This window comes from Rhipicephalus microplus, chromosome 8, assembly GCF_043290135.1.
Source record: "Rhipicephalus microplus isolate Deutch F79 chromosome 8, USDA_Rmic, whole genome shotgun sequence".
Lineage (NCBI taxonomy): Eukaryota > Metazoa > Arthropoda > Arachnida > Ixodida > Ixodidae > Rhipicephalus > Rhipicephalus microplus.
Genome location: NC_134707.1, coordinates 50,877,162 through 50,889,443, shown reverse-complemented (window position 1 = coordinate 50,889,443; position 12,282 = coordinate 50,877,162). Strand labels below are relative to the sequence as shown.

General features: G+C 44.8%; 1 protein-coding gene across 1 annotated transcript in view; it reads right to left on the bottom strand.

Annotated features, from left to right (window-relative positions):
* LOC119164459 (excitatory amino acid transporter) overlaps positions 1–9,190 on the bottom strand; it is a 166,260-nt gene extending 157,070 nt beyond the window's left edge. The window contains exon 1 of the mRNA XM_037416651.2: positions 8,829–9,190. The gene's annotated coding sequence lies outside the window, so the exon portion shown is untranslated. The remainder of the gene's footprint in view (positions 1–8,828) is intronic.
* Between the last annotated feature and the right edge of the window lie 3,092 nt (positions 9,191–12,282).

Genomic DNA, 12,282 nt, shown 5'->3' with positions numbered 1-12,282 from the left:
CTGCGCGTTGTACCGTTGACGTGAGTTTTGAAGTGACGTTTGCCGATATGAACTACTATGTGGCTATAAGAGGAAAAAAGAAGAGGAAAGTGAGCCTCATAACTGTCTGCATCAGGGTGCGACACCTCAACAGTAGCTCACAGGGGATGGGGGTGAGGAGGAATTAAAAGGATAGAAGTAAAGGTGGAGAGAGAGAGAGATGCACTGAGCCAGCGATCGAGTTTATATCGAGGGGATAGGAGAGATAGAAAAGATGGAAACACGGTCACAGGAGTCTGAGGACGGGGCACCACTTGCGAGAGCTCTTGTCGGCGTCAGGAGATGGCGTACGGCAAGTCCAGTAGGTCAGAGCTTCGCTGTCATTGGAGGTCGGCGTCAGGAGATGACTTAGGGCCAGCCCAGTCGGCCAGAGCTACGGTGACGTCGGAGATCGCGAGGGTACAACCAGTCGGCACGGAATGCAGAGAGCGAGTAGCCGATATGAAGCGGAAGAAGCAGAGCTCCGTTTTCAGTGCAAGCATAATCAATACTCGCGCAAGTGATTTCTAATAAAATTACTGGTCACGTTGGATCATGGAGATTAAGTAGTACTTTGTGCATTCCTCTTTCCCAGCGTAATTTATGGTGTTGTACATATTGAAACAAAACGATAATGAGAATATAACAGTTTTGCGCTCTGAAGTTCCACATTTTTTAACCTGTATCCTTCGTGGTCTTTCTAAACGCCATAGTCTCATATTCTGAGCTTATTTCTCTTTCTCCCGCTATTAAGCGGTTCTTTAGGCTGTTGCCATTGTGTCAGCGTATGAGTGCGAAATTGGATGTCATTTTAAAGACGTTTTAAGCATTCTGTTCCCCCACACCACGCTCCCCATATTCACGCTTTCGGTATTCACTTGCTTCCTAATGACTCATGATATCGTACGCCAAAGCAGTGGTGTGATAGCTTATTTTTCGGTTTGGTATATACGATGCACGTAAAATACATCATACTACGTTTAAACCACATTTAAACATACGTGACGCAAACTTGTGACGTCATATCAACCCCGCGTGGAAACTTGTTGGCTAAGGCGGAAAATTCGGTTAGTTGGCATTGTGAATAATCTGACTTAGCGCTTTAGCGAAATAACAGAGTTGAAAAGAAGCACGTGACTACGCTAGAGTGCAATAGTCTGTCGTCACTCGACTACGTCAGACTTGCGTAGTACCCTGTTTCTTCTTCTCGTCCCTGTGTCTTATATCGCTTGTTTCATGCCATATTATTCTTGTTGGGACCTCCAGTCATAGCTCCCGGTTTAGCCTTCTTTGTACCATGTCAAGCATTCTACCTATCGCTTGTAGTGACAGTCCGGTCAGCGTAATGTAACTACACGGCATCAATTTCCTCTTCAGTGTCTTTAAGAACGCAACCTTCTAAACCTTTATGACAAAGTCTTTACGCGCGATAATCGCACTACATTATACCTTAGAATTGGCGGCAGTTTTAGTGAGTTGATGTCATCATCATCTTCATCATCACCACCACCATCATCATCATCAGCCTGACTACGTCCACTGTAGGACAAAGGCCTCTCCCTTGTTCCGCCAGTTAACCCGATCCTGTGCTTGCTGCTGCCAATTTATACCCGCAAACTTCTTAATCTCATCTGCCCACCTAACCTTCTGTCTCCCCCTAACCAGCTTGCCTTCTCTTGGAATCCAGTCAGTTACCCTTAATGACCAGCGATTATCCTGTCTACGCGCTACATGCCCGGCCCATGTCCATTTCCTCTTCTTCATTTCAACTATGATATCCTTAACCCCCATTTGTCCCCTAATCCACTCTGCTCTCTTCTTGTCTCTTAAGGTTACACCTACCATTGTTCTTTTCATTGCTCGCTGCGTCGTCCTCAATTCAAGCTAAACCCTCAGAACCCTGAGTTGATGTGGCAACTGTGAAAGTTGGTGGTTGCCCGTGTTAAATCGCGCATTCCGATTACTAACATCACGGAACTCATTGTGCACGTTTGGTCAATCGACCATTTAGATTTGTTGGTCCATCAACGGGTGACGACTGACCGCGAAAAGCGAACGCGACGTGTTGACTCCGCATCGCACTCCGGACCCTCTTCAGGGGAGCGATGCACCGACAGGGGGCGGCGGAGAGCCAATCACAGCTCATCGAGAACCATTAAAGCTCTCCAACCGCGGAAGCACCACTCCAAGGCCTTTCCGATTGGTCGCATCCTCGTTGACGTCCCAGCGTCGTCCATTCGCAGCACTGGACGGCCAGACAGGCAGCGAGACGGACGATAACGGCGGCAGACCAGTGTTGCACACTCGCGTGTAATCCGAGAGTCTACTAAACGCTGGAAACTTCAACCAAAAAGCTTCAAATGCTTCAGTTCCGTCACCACATTTAGGAAAGAAAGATTGTAGTCAAGAGTTCAACGAAAATTCGTCTGGTGAGGATGTAGGTGCGTTCACTGACCAAGACAAGGTTAAAAAAAAAAAAAAAACTCAAAGACGTTTCTCGACCCATACGGGTTCCTTTTTCACACGAAACAAGAAAGAGGCGTAAGACTTCTGCGTTTTTTTCACCTTGACTTTGTCAGTGACCGTATCCACACCCTTATAAGGAGCCTGTTTCCTTCTGATATAATAATTACTATGTATATTAGGAATTATTGGGGTGTTATGCCATAAAAGGACGATGTTATGAGAGACGCCACAACGAAGAGTTTCGAAAATTTATATTATGTGGGCTTCTTTAGCGTGCACCCCATTCTCTGTTAACGGGCCTGAAGCCCTTAGCCTTCTATCGAAAGGCGGCCACCACGGTGGGAACATGATCCCGTGTCCTTTTCATGAGCAATAGAACACCGTCACCCCTATACCCATTACTGCTTACGTAATTGAAGTATTCACTAGTCCGAAACTTTACACCGCTGAGTTAATGATTCATGGTCATTGACCCAATGAGCTTTTGCAGCTACACCCGGGAAAAGAAAAGTTGTATGCGTGAATATTTTGGTTAACTTGATATTGCACGTGTATGACTCCTTTTAAGGGTACACGCTAACTGCATTTTCGGTCGCACGACTGCCCATAGATCCTATAATTAACTCCAAACAGAGCTGACGTGTATCTTAAGGATTTAGTCGTTTTTATTGCAGCTAAATGGTTGCTTGGGCAACCAATTAGCAACCAATTGGTACGACAAAGTGAAAAGGAAACAGCGCGAAAAACGAGAGACTGCAGACAAAAAAGTATACATAGAGAGTGCTCTGTATGTGCACTTCTTTGTCTGGTCTCTCGTTTTTTGAGCTGTTTCTCTTTCAATATGACATTAATATTTATTTGATCTGCATACACGGATACACCAGGACACAGGTCAAAAAAGGAGAGAGCAAGCTGGCAACTGCCAACTGCAGGGGCCAAACACCTGCTTACTCTTTCGGGATTGATTGATTGATTTGTGGGGTTTAACACCCCAAAACCACCCTATGATTATGAGAGACGCCGTAGTGGAGGGCTCCGGAAAGACCACCTGGGGTTCTTTAACGTCCACTCAAATCTGAGCACACGGGCCTACAACATTTCCGCCTCCATCGGAAATGCAGCCGCCGCAGCCGGGATTCGATCCCGCGACCTGCGGGTCAGCAGCCGAGTACCTTAGCCACTAGACCACTTCGGTGGGGCTACTCTTTCGGGAGGAGGGGAAAAATAGCGGAAAGGAAAATATAAGGAGAGAAAGAGAAAACAGAAGGAAGTTAAGGAGAAATGACGAAGACTTAGACAAGCATAAGTAAACGTCAAAAAAATTGATCTCCATAAGAAATGTCGTAACTCAAAAAAGAGTAATATATTTTTTTCGCAGAGCGTATGATGCGGATAAATTGATCGCACTTCTAATTTGTACAATGGTTGCTTGTCTAGAATTATGGTATTTTCGTTCAACTTTAGTGCCAAGAAGTATTTTCTATGAGTGAAGTTGTCACGAAAGGGTTAGTATGGGTCTACACACTTTGCGTTTCAGGATACATGTGACGTAATTGCCAGAATTAAGAGGCCTAAATGAAAATGAGCACGCCGTATAAAGCAGAGGTGAGTTAATGAGTGGAAGACCAGAATTACACGATAGCCTACAAGAAAAGGCAAACGCATTATACGATGGCACAGTAGTACACGATTAGGTCAGGGGATAAGCAGGCACCCATTTAAGTTAGCCGGCACAACATGGCATAGATTGGAGAGATAAGAAGAGAGAAGGCTTAAAGAATCAGACGAAGGTTATTAATCTGATGTCACTATGACTGGCCACACTGTATTGGGAAAGAGTGGCTGCAGATACGATGTATGAGCCAGAAAGAAGACAACCACAAATGACTTTGTGAGGACCAACACCAGTGCGGGCGAACAAAGCTTGTGCGACTTGGCGCAACCTCCTAAAGTGCCAGAGTCGGTTTGCCTCATTTGACCACTTAAGCATCCCACTGAGAGATATGTTGCACAGATAAAACAGTCGCAATTTGTCGCACAGTTCAGCATTTCTTGCACATCGCAACAGTGCTTTCGTCTGGCACTGTACACAAAGTTGGTTGAAGACGATGGTTGATGTGCAAACGAGTGTTCACCAACGTTTAAATTCGCCAACGTTTAAATTCGATGATGATAATGATGATGATGATGATGATGATGATGATTTTGAATATATAAGCGCAAATGCGTCTCAACTTTCGGTCGCCCTGTCCCAGATCTTCTAGCCATCATTCAACGTTGTGCAATACCGTAGGATCCAGCTGTTGTTGTCGCGTTCAACATTATGTCCAAGGTTATACCTCCGCATTTCTACTTTGGCCTTCAAATGACCCAGGCATAAACGTTTTAGCTGCCCATTTATTCATACAATCGCACTCCACGCTTTTTCTTGGTTTCTGTGAGTGCCGCGTTATCAGAGATACTTATGATGGGAGTAAAGAAATTATAACAGTAGTAAATTTAAAATGATAATGACGAAAAACCACGAAGAGAGGCGACGCGAAAAAATCGCGGCCCTCTGTTGTTGAGACATCTCCGTTCTTTGCCCGCATGACTTTTGCTACTTACCTTACTTAGAGCGACAAAATCTTGAGCTTATTAAGAATAAATCATGATAAAAAACGTAGATAAGCAAACACTCAGGAGATCAAGAAAATGCAAACACCGCGTGTGTGCTCAAAAGGCATGCAGCGGCGCGCAAGAAAGTATACACAAAACCTATCTGTGCAAGCGCATACAAATGCTCCTGCACTCTATACTTCTCGCGAGGGCTTTGAAACGCATAAATGTTGCATTAAATTGCGTCAACACTGAGAAAACCTCGCTTTGTGATTGGAAGTTGTAATAAGTTGTCGTTGTCACGCTAATTACAAGAATAAAGTATTTCTTGGATAATTGCAGGTTATTGCACGTTGCAAACACTGCAAGCGTAATATCCGTTAGGTGTAATGCGAACCGTGAGAATGTCGAATGAAAATTTTCACCTAAAGCTCATAGGCAGCAGTAATGTGTCATGTTTTACTCATGACAAAAACGAAATGCCGGAAAGAAACTTTGGGTATTTTTCAGTCGAAGCGAGATCAATAAATCTCCTGCGTGCATAACGTGATATTAACGTAACTTACGCTAGTGTAACAAAGTGGTGATTCACAGGCATAAACGCCCGAGCGTAAACAAGTCTATTTCTCCCATAGATGATTAACGCAGAACGGGCATAACGTTGCGTAATATAAGGTAGACGCATTCATAACTTATCGCGTACTTGTTATTACATCCAATGCATCTAAGCATGGAAGTGCTTACGGGCAAGAAACAGCGCATTCAGCATAGTATGGCGGATGGCGAAGTGCTTACGAGAAGTTTCCTTCCATCGTTTGTCGCTGGGATGCTTTATGGCGGAACTGTTAATACTGAAGCGGAGGAACGAAACAGTAACCATGACTAATGAATCTTACCTGATGCAAACGCAGCGCGGCGTCTGTACGCAACTGAACGCTTAGGCCCCTGCGGTTGCCGCAGTGCGAACGGATTAAATATGAACGCCCGTGTTGTTTGGCACTGTTCGAATGCATCTTGGATGCGCAAATACGACTTACGGAGACGCGGAAAGTACGCGAAGTATGCGGTGAAACAGTGGGCTGCGAAAGAGGCATCACGTATTTACGACGCATTCGCTGTGTTTACTTACCTTTCGTCAAGCTCCAAGAACGTACCAAATACCACAAATGAGACAATAAAACAAAACTCTCCTTGCTTATTGATGGAAACCGTCGTAAAGAAGCAAACAGTATCGTAGGTCTACGTGCCGAGCGACATTGAATACACAAAAACTACGAAAATGACCCACCAATCATAAGTGGTTTTTAGAAAATGACATTATATATTTGCATGATTCAGCTACACTTTTTTCAGCGTTCCTAGTTAGCAGCTAACGCGTGTAGGCTATCTGTATGGTGAGTTCGTGAATTATTTTTGTGAAATAAAGTGTCATTTGAAAACTCATGAAAGCATAGACAAACTGTGCTCATAAGCTGTAGATGCGACGCGGCCAGCTAACATAGGTTTACTGAGTTTCCTATTTCAATATTCCTCTCTGGCATACCACTTGAACAGCTCTACTAGTAAACTAGTATAGAATGTCCTTCTGCGAAATTAAGCCAACTAGAAGACGCCCGAAGGAGTGTCATAGTTTGTCGCTTTGCTGTGACAAGCTGCTCGTTATTAGTATCCTTGAAACCTTTCCAACATATACACGTGCTCACATCCAAGTACCGAATAAGTGTTGTAGAGACTTTCTTTGAAACCACAGCTGAAGAAAACTTGTACAATATAATCACCTGACACATAATAAGCGCGATTAGCTCTGCTTTGTATCATTGAAAACAGAGGCTGCAAAAACTAAGGTCTGATTCGCGCGAACCAAACCTGAAACCATTGTAACAATGTTACGTACAAAGTGACGCTTGTAGGGAAAACAGCGTCAGTGTTCAACAAAATCAGGTGAAATACCGTCTTCTGGTTAAAGCTATATCTGATGCTGTATTGACGCATTGGCAATAGTACTAGTTAGACTACGGAATCGTGTCCAAGGAAGAAGTTCCAGCGCATTATACAAGTGGTGTTTGTAATATAATGCGAACGAACAGACAACGATGACAAGTATAGGGGATGTTATTAAACCTAATTACAGTGTAAATGTAAAAAAAATGGGCGAAAAAATAGCTAGCCGCTGGCAAAAACCAAACCTGTGACTTCCGAAATAAGGCGTCTGATGCTCTACTGCGTCCGGCTCTGCTGCCGGTGGCAAGCTATCTATTCGCTCACTTTTCTTTCTTTGCATTTACATTGTAATTACTTCTAATAACATCTCCTATACTTTCCTTGACATTATTGTCTATTGTTTACTGAGTTTCCCATTTCAATATTCCTCTCTGTCATACCACTTGAACATGCGTCTAACAAATTAAACGAGCCCTTAAGTTTACACTTCTTTGATACGATTGGTGTTACCGAAATCTAACCTATGTGGGTTCTCTGGTGGCATTCTATATGGTTTAAAATGGTTAGACAATGACATCGCAGCTGTTATTTACGGGAATGCATGTTTGTACTGGCAATACATTCGGACCATTATCGTTTAGGGTAAGGTTGCGCACTAAAGAACACCGCACTATTGAGAGAGAGAGAGAGAAAGAAAGGAAGGCCGAGAGGTTAACCAGATATTTGCATCTAGTTTTCGCACTAAAACGATTTATTTATTTATTAGAATACCCTCAGGGCCCGTAGGGCATTACAGAGGGGGTGGGTACAACATATATAACACACAAGAAAAAAAGACAAAATAAAGAAACAAGTGTCAGATGCGCAAATCAGGAAGGCAACATAAGTCAACTAAAAATGTATAAGAATTCAAGCACATACAAGACAAAGATAGATAATGGAAACTGCGTATAGTTACAAGCATTGCTGAGAAATTGCAGTCTTGAATAACAAAGGGTCTGTTATTGATACAACGGAAGAGGGAAGGTGGTTTCAATCGGCGGCTGTTTTCGGTAAGAAGGCTGCTGAAAAAAATTTGTTGCGGCAAAACGGAATGGCAACCTTATGCTGATGATCAATGCGCGATGAGTGGTATGACGGTTGTGAAATGAGGTCTCGCTTCATTGATGGATTGACTCAGTATACATCATCAAAGCATATTTTTCGTCATATTGCCTTGTGAAAACTGCAGTGCTGCATCATCATCACGCTAGCTTTTATGAAAAAAGCATGCCTATTGAACAGCAACAATAATAAATCACTCCGAGACAGTAAACCATGAATTTAGCTAAATGTATGCGCCAATGCATTAGACCCTAATCATGAAAGTAAGGAACACCCGAAAGATAATCGCATAGGATAAGTTTGTCATTCGCCACAAATAAGATCTGATAGGGGGTATTGTGCATAGTGTAGACTGTACTTAGATATGTGAAGTTACTGTAGGCGATGACTTGTTGGATATATATAAAAAAACTTCATGTCATATCTGTTAGCTCGTGATAGTTTCCTAGTCCGTAGTCACGGGGAAAATTTTACAGAAGCAACGAAATCAAGAATGAGCAGCTAAAAAAGCTGAATACCCTGAAATTACTATGGCCACCTTGGAACCTCAATCTTAGACTGACATATGCAAAATCGCATCAAGTGACGTTCTAGCAATTACATTCGTAAGTTCGTGCATTCTTTGTTACATTTCGCTAAATACATGCAAAAGGAAACAGAATCTATTATCAACTATTTGCAAATGAATGATACAAGCTTACCCTAGGACTCCAGATTGTTCTTGCCGAGTGAAGTAATGACACTCCGAATCTTCCAGACACGCAGAAAGTAGTCCAGTTGGTCTCACGCTCCAGCCAAAGGCCCGCACAAGCTAAGCAGTCAACAAACCCCACACCCACCTCCACCAATCTCAGGAGTAGGACTCGAACCGTATAACACAATGGCGTTCACACTTCCACGAATCACTGAAGATCTCCGTGCACAGCCAGTCACTCACGTTCCACTTGTTCACTGCGAGAGTTCCTAGGTGTTTCCCTCCTGGGCAGAACGGCTGTGGCCAGACATCCCACCTACACGGGTCGAAGGATCGTCCGGGTCATTCCGGGTATCCGCGTTCCGAAGCAATGTATTTCCGTTTCCGGAAGGGGTCCGAAACCAGGGTTGAACGCTTGTCTTCCGGTCTACGACGGCGCTTCGATTGCCGGCGACTAAGGCAGACGGACAGGGCCAGCGACGACCTGCGTCGAGCCGTTGCCGGAGAGAACCATGAAAGAGAAAGAGAAAAAAAAGAAAGAAAAGGAAGAAAAGGTGAGGCAAAAAAGCGCGAGACAAGACCAGGCTGCCCGAAAGAGGGCGCCGGTGGAGGTCATCGTTGTGTGACGTCACTGGGAACGACGCGCGGACGCAGGAAGTTTGTGCGGATGAGGCACTAAGTGCGGGTGGGAATCGCTGGCGACGGGCTCGCCGGGCAATAGGATAGACATCGACATGGACACGGGCTTTTGCTCGCCGTCTGCCACATTATGGCCTTCTTAACGAGTGACGGCCTTTCATTTTTGCCCGCTTTCGTACAACACTGCGCTCGCTTTATCATTTTTTATCGTAGACCTACCCAAAGCCTGATGGCGACACCAAGCAGTAGTAGGGTAGGCTGCTTGAACGAATCGGTAGAAAGGTGCCCAGAGAGAGACAGGCAGAATGTCTTTGTCACTCGCTATAGGGAATCATGAGTTCAGGGGAAGAAAGGGAATCACAACCGAACACGATTGCGTGCGTTAAAAAGATGCTGACTTTTATAAAATGCATAAGCAGAGCCTAACATAAAACAGTAAACTCTAGTCTAACCTCTGCAGTACACGAGGTACGTGTTGACCCTACGGAATTATGAAGGCATGTTTATTTTGACCGAGAAAAGCTTTCTTACCCTCTCCATCTAGTTGTGTGCAGCACTGGCTGCGGCTGCCAAAGGGTTCTCGTGCCTGCTCCTTGCGACTATTGTGGTTCAGTAGACAATGCAGTGCACGAAGACCATTCTTCCATTCGACTTTAAATAGAGTCCAGTCTTAACGCCCCGTGCAATCAATATATCGATGCAGTTAATATTGATAATCGATTTAACTTTGCTCCTAGTTTTCGGTGGCTACATGAAGGGAGCTCTCGTCTGTTTTTGTCATCGTAAATGACATGGCGGGAAACAGTGAGAACACATATGACGTTACTTGTCACACTAGACAGTCTTTCTATTCCGTTAAACGCGACACAGCCGTTCACAATGGCTCGAGTAGGAATCTCCACCTAAAATAATAATACATGTCAAGGTTTTACGTGCTGAAGCAACGATATGACTATCAAGCGTGCCTCAGTGGAGGGAAGACTACAAATACTTTTTCTAGGGAAGATTCGTATTACCATAGTCGTCATCGCTGCAGTGACTGGTACGAGAAGGGCGTAAAAAAGAGCATCACGAGGTTCATGTGAAAGTATAAGTTAAGTTTTAAAATCGTAAGGTATTGTCTAATGAAAGATCTAGGAAGCATTTAACCCAAAACATTTTTCTCAAATAGATTAATTACTAGAGGAGCTCGATGAAATTACTGTCTCCTCCAAGCCACTGGGGGCCGATAGCCTATGTAAGAACCTGTCCCTCGACTTGGCGCCCTCAAGCGGCACGCCTTTCCTGCACTCTCCCATTTCCCGGAGCCAAGGAATTGCGTAGTCATCACGTGACCAGCTGCGCCTTCTTTTTGGAGCGCAGTGCTTAAGCGTCGATATTTCAATCTCCGACGATGTCAACGAAATTTTTAGCATATGCTGTCCTTTTTACTGTGACGATGTGTACAAAAACATACGACAGCACGTGATTCGGTTTTCGGAAAACAAACCTTATCAACTTTAGCAACTTCGTGTATCATGCATTTATATGCAGGCTGTATTCGCGACATTGCGTGCTAAAGAGGCGGTCAGAAAACGAATGGTAATCCTCCCTCGCTCACGTCCCCACTAAAACGGCCGCTCTCAAGCTTCGAAAAGATGGCACAGGTCGTCGCATTGTCGAATGACATCCTCAGTTTCTCGTATGCTCCGTCTACAGTACGACAGGGGCAGGGTGTTATGTCATCGTAGATGTTGCACGAAACTGTTGCGCTTTTGCGTTTTGTTTCGGCAGCTTGCTTTTTTTATTATTCAAACTGAGAGATGAGCTTCTCAGCAAACTGAGACATCATACGTGTTCTGGGGTTTTCCAAAAATAAAACCACGACTCAGCAACATAACACGCTGGAGTCTGCAGAGTGATTCTCGAATGGTCCATTTAGTGGACTGTCTATTTCGGTCATTGTTGACCGGCCAGGCATTGACGATTTTCGCATCCACTACAAGGCTTTTCCCAAACTCAACGAACGGGGGAGGGGGGGGGGCACTGTCGGACATCATCCGCCCCTCTCCCCGAACGCCCCGAATGGGGAACCCTATGCACACCTATGCCTGTCATCTCTGGCAGAGAGTCTGAGGACATGGACATGTGACTGCATGGAAACTCACATACTTAAAATATGACAGACTTCACGTCCCGTAATTAAGAAACTGCAATAGAAAAGGTGTTTATGAAAATTCTGTTTAGGTGAGACGGTGACGACTGTGGGAGGAGCTCACGTTTACTTCGATGACGAGACCGATTATCGGTGGACAGTTCCAGAGTAGCTTCCCTGCTCTGCTTTTTCGTCCCGAAACCACGATCTAATAGCTAAGGTACTCGACTGCTGACTCGCAGGTCGCGCGATCGAATCCCGGTTGCGGCGGCTGTATTTTCGATGGAAGCGAAAACGCTGTAGGGCTGTGTGCTCAGATTTAGATGCAGGGTAAAAAACCCCAAGTGGTCGAAATTTCCGGAGCCCTCCACTACAGCGTCTCTGATAATCATATGGGGGTTTTGGGACGCTAAACTTCACACACAAATCAACAAAAACACCCTTTAGATCGGGAAAAGATGTTAGTATAATGTTGGGTACTGTCTGTACATGGTGGTGGATACTATCTGCACGCCAGGCTACGATGTTGCAGTGTTGCAGAGTAGGTGATAGGCCCGGACTGAGCCTCCGTGGAGGCAGTGTCTACAAACCGGGCAGGGTTTGTAGACACTGCAAACCGGGCAGGGTTTGTAGAAAACTGTCCTGAGTCGTAGCTCGGCGTATTAGCGGGTCGCGGCGGTTGCCGCCT